We start from the raw sequence: 19,885 nt of genomic DNA on the forward strand, positions 1-19,885 counted from the left end.
ATCTTGTTCCAATGATACTAACTTTAGACTTCATTTTGTTATTTAATCCTCATGCTAACACCAAGAAGAGGCAATTTTGCAGATGAGGAAAATAAGGCACATAGATGTTAAGTAACTTGCACAAGGTCATACAGCCAGGAAATGCAAAAAACAGAATTTGAACTCTACAGTAGCTATATATGGGCCAGGGGTAGTGGCTAACATTTGTAATCCCAGCACTTCGGGAGGCTGAAGTGGGTAGATCACTTGAGCTCAGGAGTTTGAGACTAGTCTGGGCAACATGGTGAAACCCCATCTCTATTAAAAATACAAAAATTAGCCAGGCGTGATGGTGTGTGCCTATAAGTCCCAGCTACTTGGGAGGCTGAGGCAGGAGAATCACTTGAACCTAGGAAGCAGAGGTTGCAGTGAGCTGAGATCACACCACTGCACTCCAGCCTGGGCAACAGAGCAAGACTTCATCTCAAAATATATACATATGATTTTACAAGGTCAAGAGGGATTAGAGTGTAATAAATTTAGTTGGGTCAAGCATCAATTTTAAGAAGATCCTTACCTGAAAGGGGTGGGCCGAGATCTGATTTCTAGAGTTCTGAGCAGAAGTAGCTTTTGCCAAGTAAAACTTTTCAGTCGCAGAGCCTGGAGAAAGGACTAGCAGCATCCAGGCGGGAAGCAGATTCATCCACCTGCCACCAGGGCTCCAGGGCTCTGCTCCAGAGTCACACTTTTCCTAAAGACCTCGAGGCTGTCATAGAGGAAGAGCAGGAAGTTAGGTCTAAGGCGGGTTCTGCTTATGCTCAGAACAGGAGCCCTTTGCTATGATGTTCTCAGTCCTCCTCTCTGGCCAAGAAGGAGCTTCTAGGTAGTCTTCTAGGCTGGGATTTCCTGGTCGTCCAGACACAGCAGGGCTAACAGAAGCCAGGCTGACAGTAGAGGAGAGGAAAGGAAAATGCAAAACACTCACCCCAGCTCCCTAAAGAAAAAAAATGGTCCAGGCAGAGTGGTTGTAATCCCAGCACTTTGAGAGGCTGAGGCAGGAGGATTGCTTGAGGCCAAGAGTTCAAGACTAGCCTAGGCAACATAGTGAGATCCCATCTCTACAAAAACTTTTAAAATTAGTTGGGTGTGATAGCGTAAACCTGTAGTTCCAGTTACTCAGGAGGCTGAGGTGACAGGATCATTTGAGCCCCAAGAGTCTGAGGCTGCAGTGAGCTAGGATTGCACCATTGTACTACAGCCTGGGTGACAGAACAAGACCAATGAAAGGAAGAAAGAAAGAGAGAGAGAGAGAGAGACAGAGGGAGAGAGAGAGAGAGAAGGAAGAAAGAAGGAAAAAAAAAGAAAGAAGGAGAGAAGGAAAGAAGGAAAGAAAGAAAAAGAAAGAAAGAAAGAAAAAGAAAGAAAGAAAGAAAGAAAGAGAGAGACAGGAGGGAAGGAAAGAAGGAAGGAAGGGGAAAGAAAGAAGGAAAGAACGAAAGAGGAAAAGAAAGAAAGCGAAAGAAAGAAAGAGAAAGAAGGAAAGAAAGAAAGAAAAATGAAGGAGGAAAGGAAGGAAGTTAAGAAGGAAGGAGGGAGAGAAAGAAAGAAAGAGAAAGAACGAAAGAAGAAAAGAGGAAGGAAGAAAGAAGAGAGGAAAGAGAAAGAAGAAAGAAGGAAAGAAAATACAAATAGTATAAAAATTTAAAATTTTTATCCAGGTGAAAATAACATTAAGTCAGTTAAAGACAGTGTTCTTTCCAGGAGACACCTACCACGTCAGCATTGAGGTAATTTGTGCTCACCCAGACACACACCAAAGCCCTCTGTCCTCCTGTCTGAGACTCACAGCCATCAAGCATCCAGTAGCAGCAACACGTGGGAGGCAAAACTGTTATCTCAGAAGGAAATGCCCATTAGACAGAAAAGAGAGCAAGAGTGTGATTTCGCCAAGCTAACTGACACTGGAGTTGTACAGCTTTGTAAATTCTTTTTTATTATTTGAGGCTATCTATGTCACGGACATGCTTTAATGCAAAGTCTTCTGATTTTTCATTGAGAAAAACCAGGAGCCCTCAGGACTGCTCTGCTTATGGAGTAGCCATTCTTTATTCCTTTACTTTCTTAATGAACTTGCTTTCACTTTACTGTGGATTTGCCTCAAATTCTGTCTTGCGCAAGATCCAGAAACCCCTTTCTGGTAACACAATGATAATCTTTGAAAAAAGTCAATGATGTGAAAATTACTGCATTTGCTTTGAAGCAATTTGAAAGAACATTTGTTCTTATTAGTAATAATTAGTAATAATTGCCATCAATTTCTGAGCAATTACTAAGTGCCAGACACAGTGCAAAGTGCTTCATATCTACCATCCCATGAAATCTTACAACTCTATAGGGTGCATGTGATCAGCCCCATGTTACAGCTGGGACAAAAAGGCATTTACAAAGGTTAAGCGACTTGTCCAAAGCCACACATGTAACCAAAAGTGGAGTGTGATTTGAGCCAGGTTTATCTGAAGCTGAAGTTCAAGTTCTTGACTGCTAGGCTCCAGTTGTGTGCAACTGTCAACCCAAATGGAGATTTGAGAGGCCAAAGATGTCACACACCTTCAAACTGCACATCACACAGTCTTCATAAGCCTCCAGTGCCACTGTTACTGTGCCTCTCTACGGTCAGGACCCATCCACTTATTTCTGCTTCGCCTTTTACTCCCAACATTCCATCTTCTTACTCCAAATCTGGTCCGAACTCTAAGTTGCTCTCGTTGGACCAAACGCTTTTCCTATTTGTTAAATATCCATTTGCAATTCTATGTCCAAATCATATTTCCAATGTTACCGTCTTTTTTTAAATAAAATTCCAATTTCCATATCACCACTGTCCTTTTTGTCCTTACGGGAATTCCCTGAAGATATCGCTGACTCCTTACATGGGGGCACACCCCTTTTCTCCCAGAAACTCCATAGTTCCTACTGGACCATGGCAACCCCCTAATCCCCATTAGCTCAGGAGAACAAGAAAGGTAGGGCAGTCATCTAAATTCTGAATACTTGTAACTGTGGCCAATACATCACGAATAACCAGAACAAAGCTCTTAAAACATTCATATTTCGTTTCATTCCAAAAGCATGAATATACGATTGTTCCTTACTGATGATGTATTTTTAAAAGTAATTCCTTTACTACTTCTCTGTTCAAATGCTCCAAGTTTGGTGTAAAAATAAGTCACATATTATTTATACTGTTTGGAACATCCTCAAATAGATTTTTTTTTTGGTTGGGGAAGAAAAATAATACTGATGTTAAGCATCCCCCACCAAGAATACTTTCATCAAGGCTGTGAAGCCCTTCACAGCATAAGAACACACCCGTGGCAGGTATCCGAAATTTTAATCCCCTAACTTTGCACATGTTTTTAAAGCAGGTGACAAACAAATATTCACCCTTGGTTGCAATTAGGTCCTCAGGTTACGGTCAATGGGGCATTGTTGAGACCAGATCTTCTCTTCCATTAATTCATGGTGTTATGTATTGCTGTGCTGTATCCTTTAGAAAGCACACAGCTTCTCTGGTGTTTGATTTTGTTCCATTTTGTTTTGTTTTGTTTAAGGCTGGCTGGATTAAATGATTTAAGGTCATATTTGGTTCTAAGACTCTGTTTCTATGACTGCTCTTCTCTCCCTGCCGTCTGTGGGGGGTTATACTTGCAAAAGCCTTCCAGACAAGTTCTCTGGTTGAGACATAAATGCAATTATTGGGGGCGGGGGAGGGAGGGCGTTAAACAGGTTATGGTGGATTCTGTTCTTCCTGTTTCAGCAAAGCTAGCACCCGGTACTTACCCCCCTCCACTGTGGCATTTACCTACAAGGTGAAAATCTTGCTCTGAGAAGCAATGTTGAATCCCACAGATGCTTGTCCCTGGGACTCATCAGGGGACAAAGACAGAGCCACACAGCCTCATTAATCCACGTGGAAATAAAAAAGATTAAGCAGCATAGACCCTGTGACCACTGAGAAAATGACAGAAATAAAGATCATTATGTGCATCTGGTTTTCCAGGGGAAAGAAATGGAGATAAAGCCTTAAGTCTTTAATAAGGCTAGAAATTAAAACTGGGATTAGCAACAACACGAAGCATTTATAAGAAGCCGTCCATGACATTCCTGCTTAGGTTTTGCTGGCCTGGTTTCTGGAACTTTTTCTATATTGTTAATATTTATCACCAGCTTTTTCTTTAGTTGAAAAAAAAAGTCACTGCCCACTGGTTTCAGGTTCACAGCCTTCTCTCTAGACATACTAGACCAGCTTCAAGATGATACTTCTTTAAAACCAATTATTCAGCATCATTTTCATGAGGTTTCTGCGGAGATAGGGGAGTATGTATTGCTGAATTTCAATGAAGTTTTGAGGTCTGGCTTTGCCCTGTGATACACAGAGAAAACAGCTTCCTAAGAGAGCTGACCATGGGCCACGCGTCTTAAGCCTGGGAGGGGCAGGAGGGGAGGATGGACTATCCCCACATTTAGACACCCCAGATTCTCCTACCAGAGATGCAGTGGACATTGGTGTCTATCCAGGAGGCTGTGTTAAAATGTAACTGTGCCACTTGGTTGAACTATGTGCCGCCCAGCCCACAAAAAAACACACAGAAGTCTTAACCCCTGGGACCTCAGAATGTGATTTTATTTTTGAGTAGGATCTTTATAGACCTCATCAAGTTAAAATGGGCTCATTAGTGTGGGTCCTAACCCTATATGACTGGCGTCCTTATAACAAAGGAAAATTTGGACACAGAGACAAATGTGCACAGAGAGAAGGTGATGTGAAGACACAGAGAGAAACTATATGAAGTCCGAGGATGAAGTGACGCATCCCTTAGCCAAGGAACATCAAAGATCACCAGCGACCCCCAGACGCTGGAAGCAAGGCCTGGGACAGATCCTCCCTCACAGTCTCAGGAAGAACCCCCACTGCCAACGCCTTGATTTTAGACTTCTGGCCTCCAGAACTGTGAGATAATCAATTTCCATTGTTTAAGCCACCCCATCTGTGATGCTTTGTTACATCAGTCCTAGGAAACAAGTACCTCAACATTTCAACCAATTAGAAATTATTGGTGCCTTAGCTATTATCATCTAGCGAAGAAAGAATTTTAGAGGAATGAGGAATGTGTCCAAGAGGGAAGGCTGGTAAGACGCAGAGAGGAGTTGGTGCTAGCAAAGAGCATACAGAGGGGAGTGTTACCACAAAGGCTACAGGAAACCCAAGACTCACTTGAGGGCACTGAGATTTCAGGGAGTTGGGGACAGAGCCAACACCAAAAGTCAAGAAGATGTTAAAGATAAGCTCTCCTGGCTGGGCACGGTGGCTTATGCCTATAATCCCAGCACTTTGGGAGGCCAAGGCAGGAGGATCTTCTGAGGTCAGGAGTTCAAGACTAGCTAAAAATACAAAAATTAACTGGGTGTAGTGCCATGTGCCTGTAATTCCAGTTACTTGGGAGGCTGAGGCAGGAGAATTGCTTAACCTGGGAAGGGGAGGTTACAGTGAGCCAAGATTGCACCACTGCACTCCAGCCTGAGCGACAGAGTGAGACGCTGTCTCAAAAAATAATAATAATGATAATAATAAACTCTCCTTGCATTACTGTTTGCTGAGGTTTAGGACCACAAGCTTTATCTATGTTTGAACTTGTGGCTAATTACGGATTCTCACAATTAAATATGCCTAGCAGCACCAGATTGTCTTAGCTCTTCACCCAGGACATTAACCATTAACAAGAGCCATGGCCAGATCTTCTATTAGCCCCTGTTGTGTGTCAGTCAAAGCTACCGAGCCTGGTCAGGTGTTGATATACCTTAGCTGCAAAGGATCCTGGGATGTGGTTGCAGACAGAATGATGCTGTATAAAATGTGAAAAGCCTGGCTGTGGAGACCGGTCTTGCTCCAGGACAACCCTAGGCAAAGCCTGCCAAAAGAGATGAAGCCTGTGTTCAGCCCCCTTCTGGTTCTTAGCTCATTTCCACCTTTATTTTTCTTCTTTCCCATGCCCTTCCCTGGCCTGCTCTACTCCTTGCTCTACTCTATTCAGTCCCTCCAGGAGTGTAGCCCCAACCCAACGTGGCATGGCAGATCCCAGAAAAAAGAACATTTCAGAGTAAGAAGGTGGGTGCAAATGGTGCACTGCACTCATTAGAATTAAGTTGAGCTACAAAAAAAAAAAAAAAAAAAAAGAGAGAGAGAGACATAAAACAAGAGATGAAACAAGACAGTGTACTGAGAGGGGTCAGAAGTAGGCAGTCTGCAGTGGGTGCTACTCCACAGGGCCAGGAACTCTCTTCCTCACTGCTTTACATTGGATGGCTCCAAAGTCATCCCTTTGTCCCAGGAAGGTGCCAGAACTCCAACCAACACGATTACAGTCCAGCCATGAGGAAAGGAAAGAGGGCATAAGAAGTGCATGTTTCCCCTTTAAGCACTCTTTAAGGAAGCTCCCAGAAGTTACCACACCATGCCAGCTGTGTCCCATGATCTAGAAAGTAGTCACATCCAACCGCAAGGCTGGCTGGAAATGCAGCCTTCAGTGCTGGCCGCCCTGTGAGCCAAATATCAAGGATTCGATGATTATGGACCTGGGTCCAACTGACATCCTGAGACTGGTGAGTCTGTGGGGGAGTGGAAGGAGTGCCCTGTGTGCTGTAGGATGTTTAGCAGCATCCTTGACCTCTACCCATTAGATACCAGCAGCACCCTTCCTCCATGTGACAAACAAAAATGCCTTCAGACATTGCCAAATGTTCTCCAGGGGCCCACATTACCCCCCATGGAGAACCTAGGAGAATCTAGGAGAACCACTCCTCTAGATGAAGAGGAGGAAAATGAGCCATCTCTACTACCTACACTTCACCTGCTTGTATCTCAAACCATTCCCATAGCCTCCCCATGCCACTAAAGGCAACCTGTTTCCGGTCGTGACTTTATGCAGTTCCTTGGGTTTGGTGAACTAACCTGTCACTTGCAACTCTAGCTCTATTTCCTGGACAATCTTTTGTATATCACCTCCAAATTAACCCTGACCTAAGAGTTGACCTAAGCCAACACCAAAGGTTGAGAAAATGTTAAAGATAAGCTCTCCTTATATTACAGTTTAGGACCTCAGCCTTTATCCATATTTGAACTTGTGGTTTATTACAGATTCTCATAATTGAATATACCTAGTAGCACAAGATTGGGGGCACACATAGATCTCCCAGTTTAGGGGCTAATGACCTACTCAGGCATGAAAGAGCAAGGAACTCACAATTAAAGTGAAAGAAAAGCAACACAGAGAAACAAACTTATTTGAAGATATTATGGAATATTGAATTTCCTGAAGAAGATGTGGCCATACAAATATGTTAGTGTTGCTCATTTCTACATATCATGTATAGGCATGAGGATTATATTTTTGAAAATATTGAAACACTATTTTCCCCTAGTTGCTGGGTGATCTTCCACCTGTTGAAACTGAGGGATTCGTTGCCTTTGGAAGAGGGTGGGGACTGCCTAGGAGAAAGAGAAGTCATTGATCTGTTGGATGCTTCAAACTAAACTATTTAAGGTCCATGGTGAGTAGCTGTGGAAGAGGGAAGACAATAGTCTTGAAAGCCACGTTTTCAAAAGAGAAAAAAAAATGAATTTCTTAGAATTCCCAAAGCTGCATTTTATACATCAATAACTAAAGCTTTGAGGATTAGGACTGGCTATGGAGCAGGTCATGGAATGTAGGCTATGACATAAAGGAGGCTCCCAGCCTACAGGAAGAAGAAAAGTCCGTCTTTTCTTCAGGAAAGATCAGGAAAGAATTCAAAGGGAATAAGAGAAGTATCCTCAAGAAGGCACCTGATGCCAATGTCCTGCTGAATCCTGGGCAGCTAAAGGTCAGGCAGAGGGTCAGAAAGACCTGTACAGACTCACTGGACTTAGGGACACTCAAAAGTATCCAGAGGTACCTTGGGAAGCAGAAGGTGTCAAGGCAATGTGATGCCTAGGAAAGAGATTAGCAGAATATCAGGAAGGAGGTGCAAGGTGAGGCTCTGAGAGATTGCCTTGGCTTGGGGACAGATGGCTGGCTGTGCACCTGTTTCAGTCTGTCTGTTAATTCCTGGAAAAGTGTGGGGTTTCACAGCCTGATCAGATGAGTAAACCCATGTATACCAAACCCTCCGTGTACAAAAGACACCCAGGGACCCCACATGTCCCTGTGGGCCTGCAGAAAGGCTGAGAGTCTTATGGGCAAGAAGAGAATTGGGAACAAGACAAGGATGCTGCAGACTGTGGGAATCTTAGAACCAGGGTCTGTCCCAGGGACCAGAGACTTTAACAGCAATAGCCAGGCAGCATGATGCCCATGATGGTCACAAACACACCTCCGCAGACACAGTTGAGATGGAGAGATAATCTCAGGAGCAGGAAGGCCAGGAGAACAGAAGACGGAAGAAGGGCAGATGCCCTCATCTTTATGCTACCAGACAGGAAGCCATCAATAAGCATCAGTTACCCCATAGGAAAAGAAGGAAGAAGGGGGAAGTAGGGAGAAATGCCAAAAGACTGATTATTTATCTGAAAGAGACTAGGTCATCAAAATAAGCTGTTTTAAACCTGAAATTACCGAGTGACAATTTAAGTAGTGTCCGAGTCAACTCGGGCTGCCAGAACAAAATATCACAGACTGAGTGGCTTAAACAACAGGCATTTATTTCTTAGAGTTCTGGAGGCTGGAAAGTCCAAGATCAAGTTGGGTAGATTTGATTCTGGGGCCTCTTCTCTTGGATGGTAGGCAACTGCCATCTTGCTGTACACATATGTGGCCTCTTTTTTGTGCAAGCGTGGGGAGAGTGAGCAAAAGAGCAAACAATCTCTGGTGCCTTTTTTTTAAATACAGAATCTTGTTCTATCTCCCAGGCTGCAGTGCAGTGGTGCAATCACAGCTCACTGAAGCTTCAGCTTCTTGGACTCAAGTGATCCTCCCACATCTGCCTCCTGAGTAGCTGGGATTACAGATGTGTGCCATCGTGCCTGGCTAGATTTTTTTTAAATTTTTTGTAGAAACAGGGTCTTCAGGCTGGTCTCAAACTCCTGAGCTCAAACAATCCTCCCACCTTGGCCTCCAAAAGTGCTAGGATTAAAGGTTCGAGCCACAGCACCTGGCCCTTGGCATCTCTTCTTAGAAGGACACTAATTCTGTTGGATCAGGGCCCCACCCTTACGACCTCATTTAACCTGTTACTTCTTGTTGTGGCCTAACCCCACACTAGGGGTTAAGGCTTCAACATACGAATTTTAGGAAGACACAAACATTCAGTGCATAACAAGTGGCAAGTCTAAATGTTTTCATCTACCAAGTTGGATAGGGGCTCAAGATCAAGTTTATTTCTATTCAGAGAAGTAAACTAAATCTCTACATACCTCTGAGTGTGTGATCTATGAAACTTGGAGCCTGTGATAACATGTGGGGGGGATAAGGGAAAACTACTTCTTTGCCCTCTGATGGATTGCTGAAAAATCAACTGACAAAAAGCAAATTAATAGAAATGGTACACAAATTTATTAGCATGCATAGGGGAAATCACAGAATAATTGCTCCACCATGCAATGGGGTACAGATGCTTATACCTTACTTCTTAGGGAAAGGAAGATGGGGAGGTGTGCATTGTTTTAGTGGTTAAGTAAATGATTTTTAGGGGAATTCAATGGGCTTGAAAAACAGGCTGGCCTGGGACAAGTCTGTTAGGCCTCAAGAGCAGACAACGGTTGTGACAAGTCTGTCCAGGTGCATTGACAGACTTCAGTCTTTCTTCCTGTGATATAGGTTCAGTGCATCCTGACCCACTGTCATTAACATGTGGCCTTCATCCTTAAGTCACAAGAAGTCTGATGCACTGCAGGTGTGTGTGCCTGCTCCCCAACCCTTGAATTTTTCAGAAGCAACACGTTTGTTTACATGAATTAATATATAAAGTTTGCCTCTACCTTGGTGAGCACAAAGAGTTGCTCAGAATTGGACATTTCGTTTTTGCTTTTTTTTTTTTTTTTTGAAGAAATTTTAACTAATACCAGGCTTCCAGAATTAATAATAAGAACTGTTGGGCAATGCATTACCTAGAATCGCCTAACATTTTTACCCAAATCTGATGCCAAATTTTCCAAATGCATTACCCGAACCATTTTCTTCCCCTTGCAGCAACAGCAGCACAACCACTACACAACAATCATGGTTATCATGGAGGTCAGCCACAAGCAGTCCTTCCTCAAAAACAAAACACAACAAAAGGATGTAACCGGTATGTTTTTGATGGAGTTCAGGATGCATTACCCCAAAATATGGCACCTTGACATTTGAGAAAACAGCAGAAGCAGGAAGATCGCTCTCACTTTCCTCCCAAGTCTCTGCCCTTGTCCTCAGAAGAAGAGTCATAAAACTTAGGAAGGATTTTCTGACCTTCCCCTAGAGCCAATCATAGGACCCTCATTCAAGAGGTGCCTTCTCTATATCTGCAGGAAAGAAACATTCTTATCTCTGAAGACACAGGAACACAGAGAAGAATCTGAATAGGGCTTATTAAGTTCCTCCAGTTTACTACCAGTAGATCATCCTTTTTAATCCAATTATACTTCTCCATGGCTTTCCAATTCTTCATCAAACTTAGCATAAAAAAAATACAGGCTTGCCCATTTCTTTGGGTCATTTCCTTATGAAGGCTCCAATGTAAACTTATATTAAAGAAATATGTATGCTTTTCTTTTATGGATCTGTCTTTTTTTTTTTCTTTTCCAGAGGTCCCAGCTATGAACCTAGCAGTGGGTGAGAAGAAGGTATTTCTCTTCCCCTACATTTGTGATTTTATTCCTTGCTTGAAAGGGCCTAGCTAAATGCCTCTTGTGGCATAGCCGAAACAGCAAAGGAACCCATCAGAGGTGAGCAGGCCAAGCAGGGGTGCAGACACAATTCGTTTCCAGCCATTTGGGCTGTCAAGTTAAGGAAGCCAGTGGTAGTGAGTGTCTCCTTTGCAGAACTATCGAGTTTTTAGAGGTGCTCCAGGGACCCTGAGCATGGGGTGGTGGTCCCAAAGATTGGAAACTCTTGCATTGACTTGAATTTAGTATCATGTTTGACTAGTTCTTTACCACTATGAGAATCATTATTCCCTAGTTTACCTTTTAAAAGAAAGTTAATGTCATCTAGAAACCAACAGTCGTAGGATAAAACCTTAGAATTTTGCTTTCTATGCTTATAATCTGTGGAAGAAAAAGAGCTCTTTACATTTTCTGTTAGTTGATTAATGCAAGAGCTCATCCTCCTGGAATACAACGCTCTCTCTTTCTCTCTTCTATGCTGCAGTACTTCTTTACGATGTAAAATATCCACATCTTAAGTCTACTGCTCTTTGACTTAATGACAAATGTGAATCCCATATAAAATTACCCAGCACATGATATAGAAAATTTCCCTGTTTCCCAGAAAATTCCCTCAGGCCCCATTCCAATCAACCAGCACTATTGTAATCACCATAGATTACACCTATGTCTTTCACCATAGTTAGTATTGCCTGTTATTGTATTAGTTTTACCTGAACTTTGTATTAATAGAATTAAAAAATGAATTCTTTTGTACTTAGATTCTTGCATTCAACATAGTGTTTTTTCAAATTAATTCATGATGTTGCTTGTATTAGTAGTATGTTGCTTTTGATTGGTGAGTAGTAATCCGTTGTAAAAATATGCCAGTTTGCTTATCAATTCTCTTGTGTTTTTAGTGTGGGGTTATTAAGAATAAGGCTACCATGAACACTCTTGGACACATCTTTCTGTGGACATTTTTCTTTGCAATATACCTAGGAGTGCATTTTCTGGGTGATAACATGGGCACACATTTGACTAAGATTCCACTAATTTATACTCCTGCCAACATGGTACAGTTGCCACTGAAACCACCCTCACAAGAATTGCATGCTAGGCCCACAAAAATTACAAGCCAGGTTCTGGACAGAAATACGGTCATAATTAAGCATTAATAAGACTGCACATTGGTCCACTTCCTTGTAGCTGCTTGCTAACCAAAAGTCATGTAACACTAGGTACAACCACTTGCCCATCCTATATCATTCCCACAGATGGAATTTCTGACCTTAGAATCATATGGCTTTTGTTTAAAATTTGCTTAAGATATTTCTCAGATCCTGATTTCCAACAAAATAGCTGATGCCACCAGTGTGAAAACCCACAAAGAGGAAGTGAATTAGCATGGGAATACTGTTTCTTCATCTCTCAGTCCCATGATTTCACCCTGCTTTCTTCAACCAATCAACAGTCCCCACACCTCAGACTACTCCAGACCTCTTAAAATCCCTAGTTCCAAATTCCTCAAGGAGGCAGATTTGAGATTTCCTCTTGTCTCCTCATTTGGCTGCCCTGCAATTATTGAACTCTCCGCTGCAGTGTCTCAGTATATGGACTCTCCCCGGTGTCTCAGTGTATGGACTTGCTATGCACTGGGCAGATAAACCTATTACGCCAATACTTGGTATTACCAGTCTTTCTTTAATTTTAGACATTCTGGTGAGTGTGTTGTAGTATCTTACTGTGGTTTTAATTTCCATTTACCTCCTGCTGAATGATGGTGAACATCTTTTCATGTTTCTTACCAACTCAAGTATCTTCCTTTGCAAAGCAGTTACTCAAATTTTTTGTTCATTTTTAATGAATTGTTTGTTTTTTTTATTACTAATATATGAAAATTTTCAAATATATTCTAGGTGAAGTCTGTGTGTGTGTGTGTGTGTGTGTGTGTGTGTGTGTGTGTGTGTGTGTTGAATATTTTCTCCCAGTCTGTGGCTTAACTTTTCAGTTTCTTAATGATGTTTCTTTTGATGAAAAGTGTCTAATTTTGATGAGGTCCAATACGTGAATATGTGAATAGTTTGTTTTTATTGTTAATACTTTTTTTTTTTACTTTCTAAGAAATTTTTGCCTGTCCCCAATAGTGAAGATATTCTCCTTTGTCTTTAATTTTTTTTTTTTTTTTTTTTTTTTTTTTTTGAGATTGTCTCGCTCTGTTGCCCATGCTGGAGTGCAGTGGTGCAATCTCGGCTCACTGCAACTTCCACCTCTTAGGTTTCAATGATTCTCCTGCCTCAGCCTCCTGAGTAGCTGGAATTACAGACACCCACCACCATGTCCAACTAATTTTTGTATTTTTTAGTAGAGACAGGGTTTCACCATGTTGGCCAGCCTGGTCTCAAACTCCTGACCTCAAGTGATCCTGAAACCTCAGCCTCGCAAAGTGATGGGGTTACAGGTGTGAGCCACCATGCCCAATCTGTCTTTAATTTTTAATTTCAAATTAATTTATATGTGTGATATGATGTAGGACCCAAGGTTAATGTTTTTCTATGCCAGTATCTCTTTTTTCTACCATTTTTCCCTGCCATTTACTGACATGTGATTTATTTTCTTTCTCACATTAAATTGCTTTGGCATTTTTGTCAAAAATCAATTGACCATGGGTCTATATGTTGCCCAGTAAACCACTGTGGGTCTATTTCTAGACTCACTGTTTTTCTTTACTTTTTTTTCTGTTTGCTTGTTTTTTGTTTTTTGTTTTCTGAGACGGAGTCTTACTCTGTCACCAGGCTGGAATGCAAAGGCACAATCTCAGCTCACTGCAACCTCCATCTCCCGGGTCCAAGAGATTCTCCTCCCTCAGAAACTACAGGCATGCACCACCACACCCAGCTAATTTTTGTATTTTTAGTAGAGACAGGGTTTCACCGTGTTGGCCAGGATAGTCTCGATCTCTTGACCTTTGGCCTCCCAAAGTGCTGGGATTACAGGCAATGAGCCACCGCTCCCAGTCTCTTTTTTATCCTTATACTTGAGAAATAATCCTGACCCACTAATGGATGAAATCGACCCCCTTGGCTTAAGAAATTCTAAACGCTAAGAAAAAGTTCATTGAGTTGCTGGCTAGGGTGGAATGGGAGCTAGTTATGCCCCAATATAACCCTTCCTTATTAACCTTTAACCAGAATTCCTTCCTAAGGAGTAAGCAGAAACCGGCTGTGACAAACAAGAAATGGACATCTTACTCCTTTATCAACTTTGGCCAAACATCTGAGGCTGCAGCCAGACTCCCCCAATACCACCACCCCCACCCCACACCCCCTTTGTCGTTTTTACATTGACAGTCACCAGTTTTGCAACACATCCGTTCCTGATGAGAAGCCACCAACCATGGTGGTTCTGGGCAGTCTGCAGAGGATGCACAATGCAATGACAGTGTTTGTGTCCTCTGCTTCACCTTTTGATGCCATGGGACTGAAAACTTGACCCTTAGATCATGCTAATGGTGCTATTCTTTTTGTACATGTGACACAAGGAGAGGTGTACAACTCAATTGCACATGTGCTTGTTTCTCCTTTCGTAAATATTCAGCACTCCCTATATAACTTATTAAAAATGTATATTCAGCCACCCCTCTCAGTATAAATTCCTGTTCCTTTCACTCCTCCGTCTAAGTGCTGTTTTTCCAGCATCTGCCAGAGTCTCTGCTTCCTGCCTGCAGGTTGTGATACCTTTCAGGAATAAAGCTCTCCATTTCAAATTTATAAAATATCATAACTTTATTGGTCAACATACCAATACCACACTGTCTTGATTACTATAGCTTTTTAATAAGTGATATGGTTTGGCTCTATCCTCACCCAAATCTCAGCTTGAATTTTATCTCCCAGAATTCTCATGTGTTGTGGGAGGGACCCAGGGGAGGTAACTGAATCATGGGGGACGGTCTTTCCCATTCTATTCTCATGATAGTGAGTACATCTCATGAGACCGGATGGGTTTATCAGAGGTTTTCGCTTTTGCTTTTTCCTCATTTTCTCTTGCTGCCAACATGTAAGAAGTGTCTTTTGCCTCCCGCTATGATTCTGAGGCCTCCCCAGCCACATGGAACTGTAGTCCAATTAAACGTCTTTTTCTTCTCAGTCTCGGGTATGTCTTTATTAGCAGGGTGAAAACGGACTAATACAATAATTCTTCAAATCAGCTAGTATAACTCGTTCAACTTGGCTCTTCTTTTCCATAGTTGTTTTGGCTATTTTAGATCCTTTGCATATATATTCTAGAATCAGCATGTCCATTTCTATAGTTGGATTGGGATTACATTGAATCTACAGTTAAATGTGAGGAAAACTGACATCTTAACATTCTAAGTTGTCCAATACATGAACATGGCATATCTCCTCATTTATTGAAAACTTCTTTAATTTTTTCAGCAATATTTTATAAATTCTCATGTAGTGATCTTCCATATCTTTCACTAAATTTAAGTGTATTCTGAATATATGATTCTTATACTACTTTAAGTAGTGTATTTTAATTTTAATCTCATTGTTTTTTGCCTCTATATAGAAATATATTTTAATATTTGTACATCAATCTTTTATTTTACAACCTTGCTGAATTTATTTTTAAAATTCTAGTAGTTTGTAGACTCCTTTGGACATTTCATGTACACAATGTCATTTATGAATAAAGATAGTTTTACTCTTTCCTTTCAGATTTTTAGGCCTTTAATTTCTTGTTCTTGCCTTATTGCACTGGCTTTGCCCTCTACTACATTGTTGGATAGAAGTGATGAGCATGGACATTCTTGCCTTCACTATGGGGGAAAAGCATTTAATATTTAACCATTAAATATTATTTTAGTTCTGTGTTTGGTAGATAGCCCTTACTAGAGAAGAAATTTCCTTGTATTTCCAGTTTGCTGAGAGCTTTTTATTGTTGTTTTGGTTGGCTTTTTGCTTTTTAAAATTTTGGATAGATGTTGAATTTCACTGAGGGATTCATTTGGATTTATTGAGATGGTACATTTGCTTCTTTATGATATAAATTGTTTTTTGAATGTTCAACCAATTTTCCATACCTTGTATAAACCCCACTTTGTCAAGATATATTCTTCTTTTTATACGTTGCTGTATTCTATTTGCTAACATTTTGTTTGGGGCTTGGTAAATTTCAGAAACTAGTCTAATCTGAACAACAAACTGTTCTCATTGTGTTGAAAGGAAGGTCTTCACATCCCAAATGCAGTAGCTTCGTTGTTGCCATACAAGCCTTTCATGAAATACAGATTTTTTTTTTTAACCTCTCATTTTTACTCTTCCTTGCAAAAAATTTTAGCAGGTAAAACTGAATTGAATTTGCCATGGCACAAATAAAAACGTATAGACTGTAGACATTTTCTGTGAAATAGGGTTCATCTAAAAGCCATAACAAAAACAAATTCTATTTGAATTAGCAAAGTCAGACCAAAACCAGATCCTATCTCTCTGTAACTGAGTGATACTGAGGAACCTGGCTATCTGTACCTTGTAACAGTGCTTGTCTTTAGCAATGCACAAATCCTAAAATGACAAATTTTATCCTGGGATTAAGGATCATCCTTTTATAACTTGGGAATGAAAATTGCAAAATATGTGACTTGATTTTGAGAAATAGAGGATGAATCCCCAGAATCTCTCAAAAATCCTCAGAAATTGTCTCCTGACACCACCCTCAATTCCCACTCCAATCCCAGTCCACCCACATCTTTCGGTCTCCGAGTTAAGCCAATGATTCACTGTGTGCAAGGGTAGGCTTAGCCCAGACCTTCTTCCTGTGCTAAAGTGGGGTCCCATCTCCCACACTGGGGAATCCCAGTCATACCAGGCCCTAATAGCCATTCCCTGGAAGCTCTTTTACTGACTTGTCCCCCAGGAAAGCCTGGAAAATTGGATAAAGGCCCCATCTCACTCAGCCCCAAAGTAACCTATCTCAGGAAATGAACTCTCCCCAAACTGCTCACCACAGCAAGGACTGTCCAAGGCCAAAACCTCTCCTCTGGCCTGCCCTGGGGTGCAACCTGCTCCCAGACAACCTGTATCTAAGGCCATTGCCCCACATCCCCCCTCTGGCACACTGGTTCCAGGCTTTGTGGGGTGGAGACAGTAGCCTCTGTGCCTGTCTCCAGCCTTTCCTGACAGCAATCCCTGATGCCTCGGAAAAACCACCCTTACTTACCACTCACACCCCATTTGTCTTTCTCACAGTCTCTTGAGTTTGTTTTGGGCACTTGCATCCAAAAGCAGCTTTTTTAATTGACTCACAGTTCTGCATAGCTGGGGAGTCTTCAGGAAACTTACAATCATGGCGGAAGGAGAAAGAAAACCAGGCCACCTTCTTCACAAGGAGGCAGGAAAGAGAGAGATCAAGAGGAAATGCCAAACACGTATGAAACCACTGGCTCTTGTGAGAAGGCACTCACTGTCATGAGAACAGCGTGGGGGAAACTGCCCTCAAGATCCAATCACCTCCCACCAGGTCCTCCCCCACCAGGTGGGGATTGTAGGGATTACAATTTGAGGTGAGATTTGGGTGGAGACACACAGCCCAACTATATCAGATAGATGGATAGATAGATAGATAGATAGATAGATAGATAGAGCAATGATAGAGATTCTAGAGATAGATATGATAGATAGAGATAGCAATGGTAGAGATCATAGAGATAGATATGGTAGATGGATAGATAGACAATAGATAGGTATGATAGACTGATGGAGGTAGAGGTGAAATACAGAGAGGTGGAGATGAGGATGGGGATGGAGATTGGGATGGGGAGAAGGGATAAGGATAGGGATATATATTTCCTGGTGGGGCGTAGAGGGAGTTAAAGGTGTAGAAGGAGTGGGCCACTAGGAGTGGGCAGAGACCCGAATTATTTGTCACATTTCTCCTCCCACTGTTCTGCAAATACCTTGGGGCAAAGTCTCCCTAGTGCTCCTGGCTAACATTGCAGGCTGGTGACCAGCGGATGGAGGACATGCAGGAGGCAAGCCCTGGGCTGAAAGAACAGCCACTTCCCCTTATGGCTGCTCAACAGCTGGACTTCAGATCCCCCAACCAGACCTGCTGAGCACGTAGTCACTAATCTCTGCAACAAAGTTCCTCCCTGAAAATTAGGGGTTTTGTTTTTGTGTTTTGCCTTCTGCAGTCTTGTCCACATTGGCCTCAATTTCCACCCCTCACTGTGACCACCTGTTGGGTCTAAATGTTATTAGGAGGGGACAAATCCCGCAGGTAGCTGCCACCTCGCCCACAATGGCAGTTGTTTGGAAAGCCAGGGTCCTGCTGCGAGGGGCCACGCCACCCTGGGAGGGAAATGACCAAGGTCAATGTTGGGGACGCAGCATCTGCAGCGAGGCATTTGCCCATTCTCCTCCTGTGGTCATTGTTACATTCCACTGACCAGCTGCCTGCAGGCTCCAGGCACAGCCGCCATTCAGCAGAGATTAATGCCTGAAATGAGCCACACCTCTGAACAATTGCTTCCTATAAGAAGGACAGCACTGAATGGCCAGGGAGCCCCATTGATGACTGTTATAAAAGAGGTGAAGGCTTGCATGGAGGGAAAGAAAAGTTTCACACCGCCCCTCAAACCTAGCTCCGATTCTTCCTTCTCTCTCTTCTTTACCCTTCTGACTGCCCATTTTGGCCACATTGCCTTAATCCAGAATCTTCTTTTATGTACAGGACTTGGGCAGCAAGCTTAAAATTTGTGAATTTGCTACTGTAAGTCATATTGCTGTGTGCTGATCGCATTAGTACTATTATCTGCGCAACTTTCCAACCTGACAATTAGTTACTATCATTCACACTGTGCAATCAGCTGTTAAATCCTCATTTATGCTAATTTGAATATGAATGTGCTGTTCAATAACATGTTAGATTGCCATGTTTACAAATATACTCCAGGTATTTAGAAATTTAGATGATGCAAAACATACTGTTTAAGTTGCGCTCAGTGCCAGTTTAAATAACTTAAGCCTATTTATCAGTCACTTAGCAATTCTTTTCACATACTTCTGTTTTCCTCTGTCCTACCCTTCTCAACCAAAACTAAAATATGCTCTTTTTGCTTGTTTGTTTTGTTGCTGTATTAAACTAATCATCTTCAAGATGGAACTTAATTAGCAGTCACCTCAACGTGGGCCTTCTTTTCTAATTCCTGCTGATCCAATTCCTGACTCTTTTAGGAGCAGATGAAACAGTAAATAGGAAAAAGAGAGAAAAAAATGATCTCTGCAGCTGCAGTGTTAAATATTGACTTCTAACCCAGTCATTGAAAAGGAATGATTTGTATGTAGCTAAAAAAGGAGAGACGACAAAATTTTTTAATGAAGGTAAAACTAAAGAGGGCGAGATACTCGTGATGGTAAACTCCTGGAAGGAAAGCAATGTGAATGCTAGAGCAGAGCTTCTCAACCCTGAGTATGCACTTGAATCACCTGGGGAGCCTATGACTCGTAGACACTGGTTTAGTGAGTACCCTACTGACTGAGCTGCTGTGGTTCTAACCATCTCTCAGGTGCTGCTATTGTGGCTGCTATCCTGGGTACCACACTGGGCAGTCCAGCTCTAAAATGTATATCATCCAACTCCACTGGAAACAAGAAAAAGTAAAATAAAATAAAATATATATCACACGTGTACCTTCAACAATTATTTTTACAATAAAACACACTTTTCCACTAAGAGATTTAAAAATCAAGCTTGACAATTTCACTTCTGAGTATTAATCCAAAAGAACTGAACTCAGAGTCTTGAAGAGATATTTATGCAACACGTTCATAGCTGCATTATTCACAATAGCCAAGATGTGGAAGCAACCCAAGTTATTAGCCATTGATGGGTGGGTGTATAAACAAAATGTGATGTAAATATCCATACAATGAAATATTATTCAGTTGGAAAAAGGAAGGAAATTCTGGGACATGCTATAACATGGATGGGACTTAGAAATATGATGTTGGGTGAAATTAGCCA

At 41.9% G+C, this 19,885-nt stretch overlaps 1 long non-coding RNA gene across 1 annotated transcript in view; it reads right to left on the minus strand.

Annotated features, from left to right (window-relative positions):
- Nucleotides 1-520: 520 nt before the first annotated feature.
- The window catches only part of LOC107129076 (uncharacterized), a 99,761-nt gene continuing 80,396 nt past the window's right edge, over nt 521-19,885 (minus strand). The window contains exon 4 of the long non-coding RNA XR_001489139.4: nt 521-745. This is a non-coding gene — a long non-coding RNA (uncharacterized lncRNA). The remainder of the gene's footprint in view (nt 746-19,885) is intronic.

Source organism: Macaca fascicularis, chromosome 3 (assembly GCF_037993035.2).
Source record: "Macaca fascicularis isolate 582-1 chromosome 3, T2T-MFA8v1.1".
Taxonomy (NCBI): Eukaryota; Metazoa; Chordata; class Mammalia; order Primates; family Cercopithecidae; genus Macaca; species Macaca fascicularis.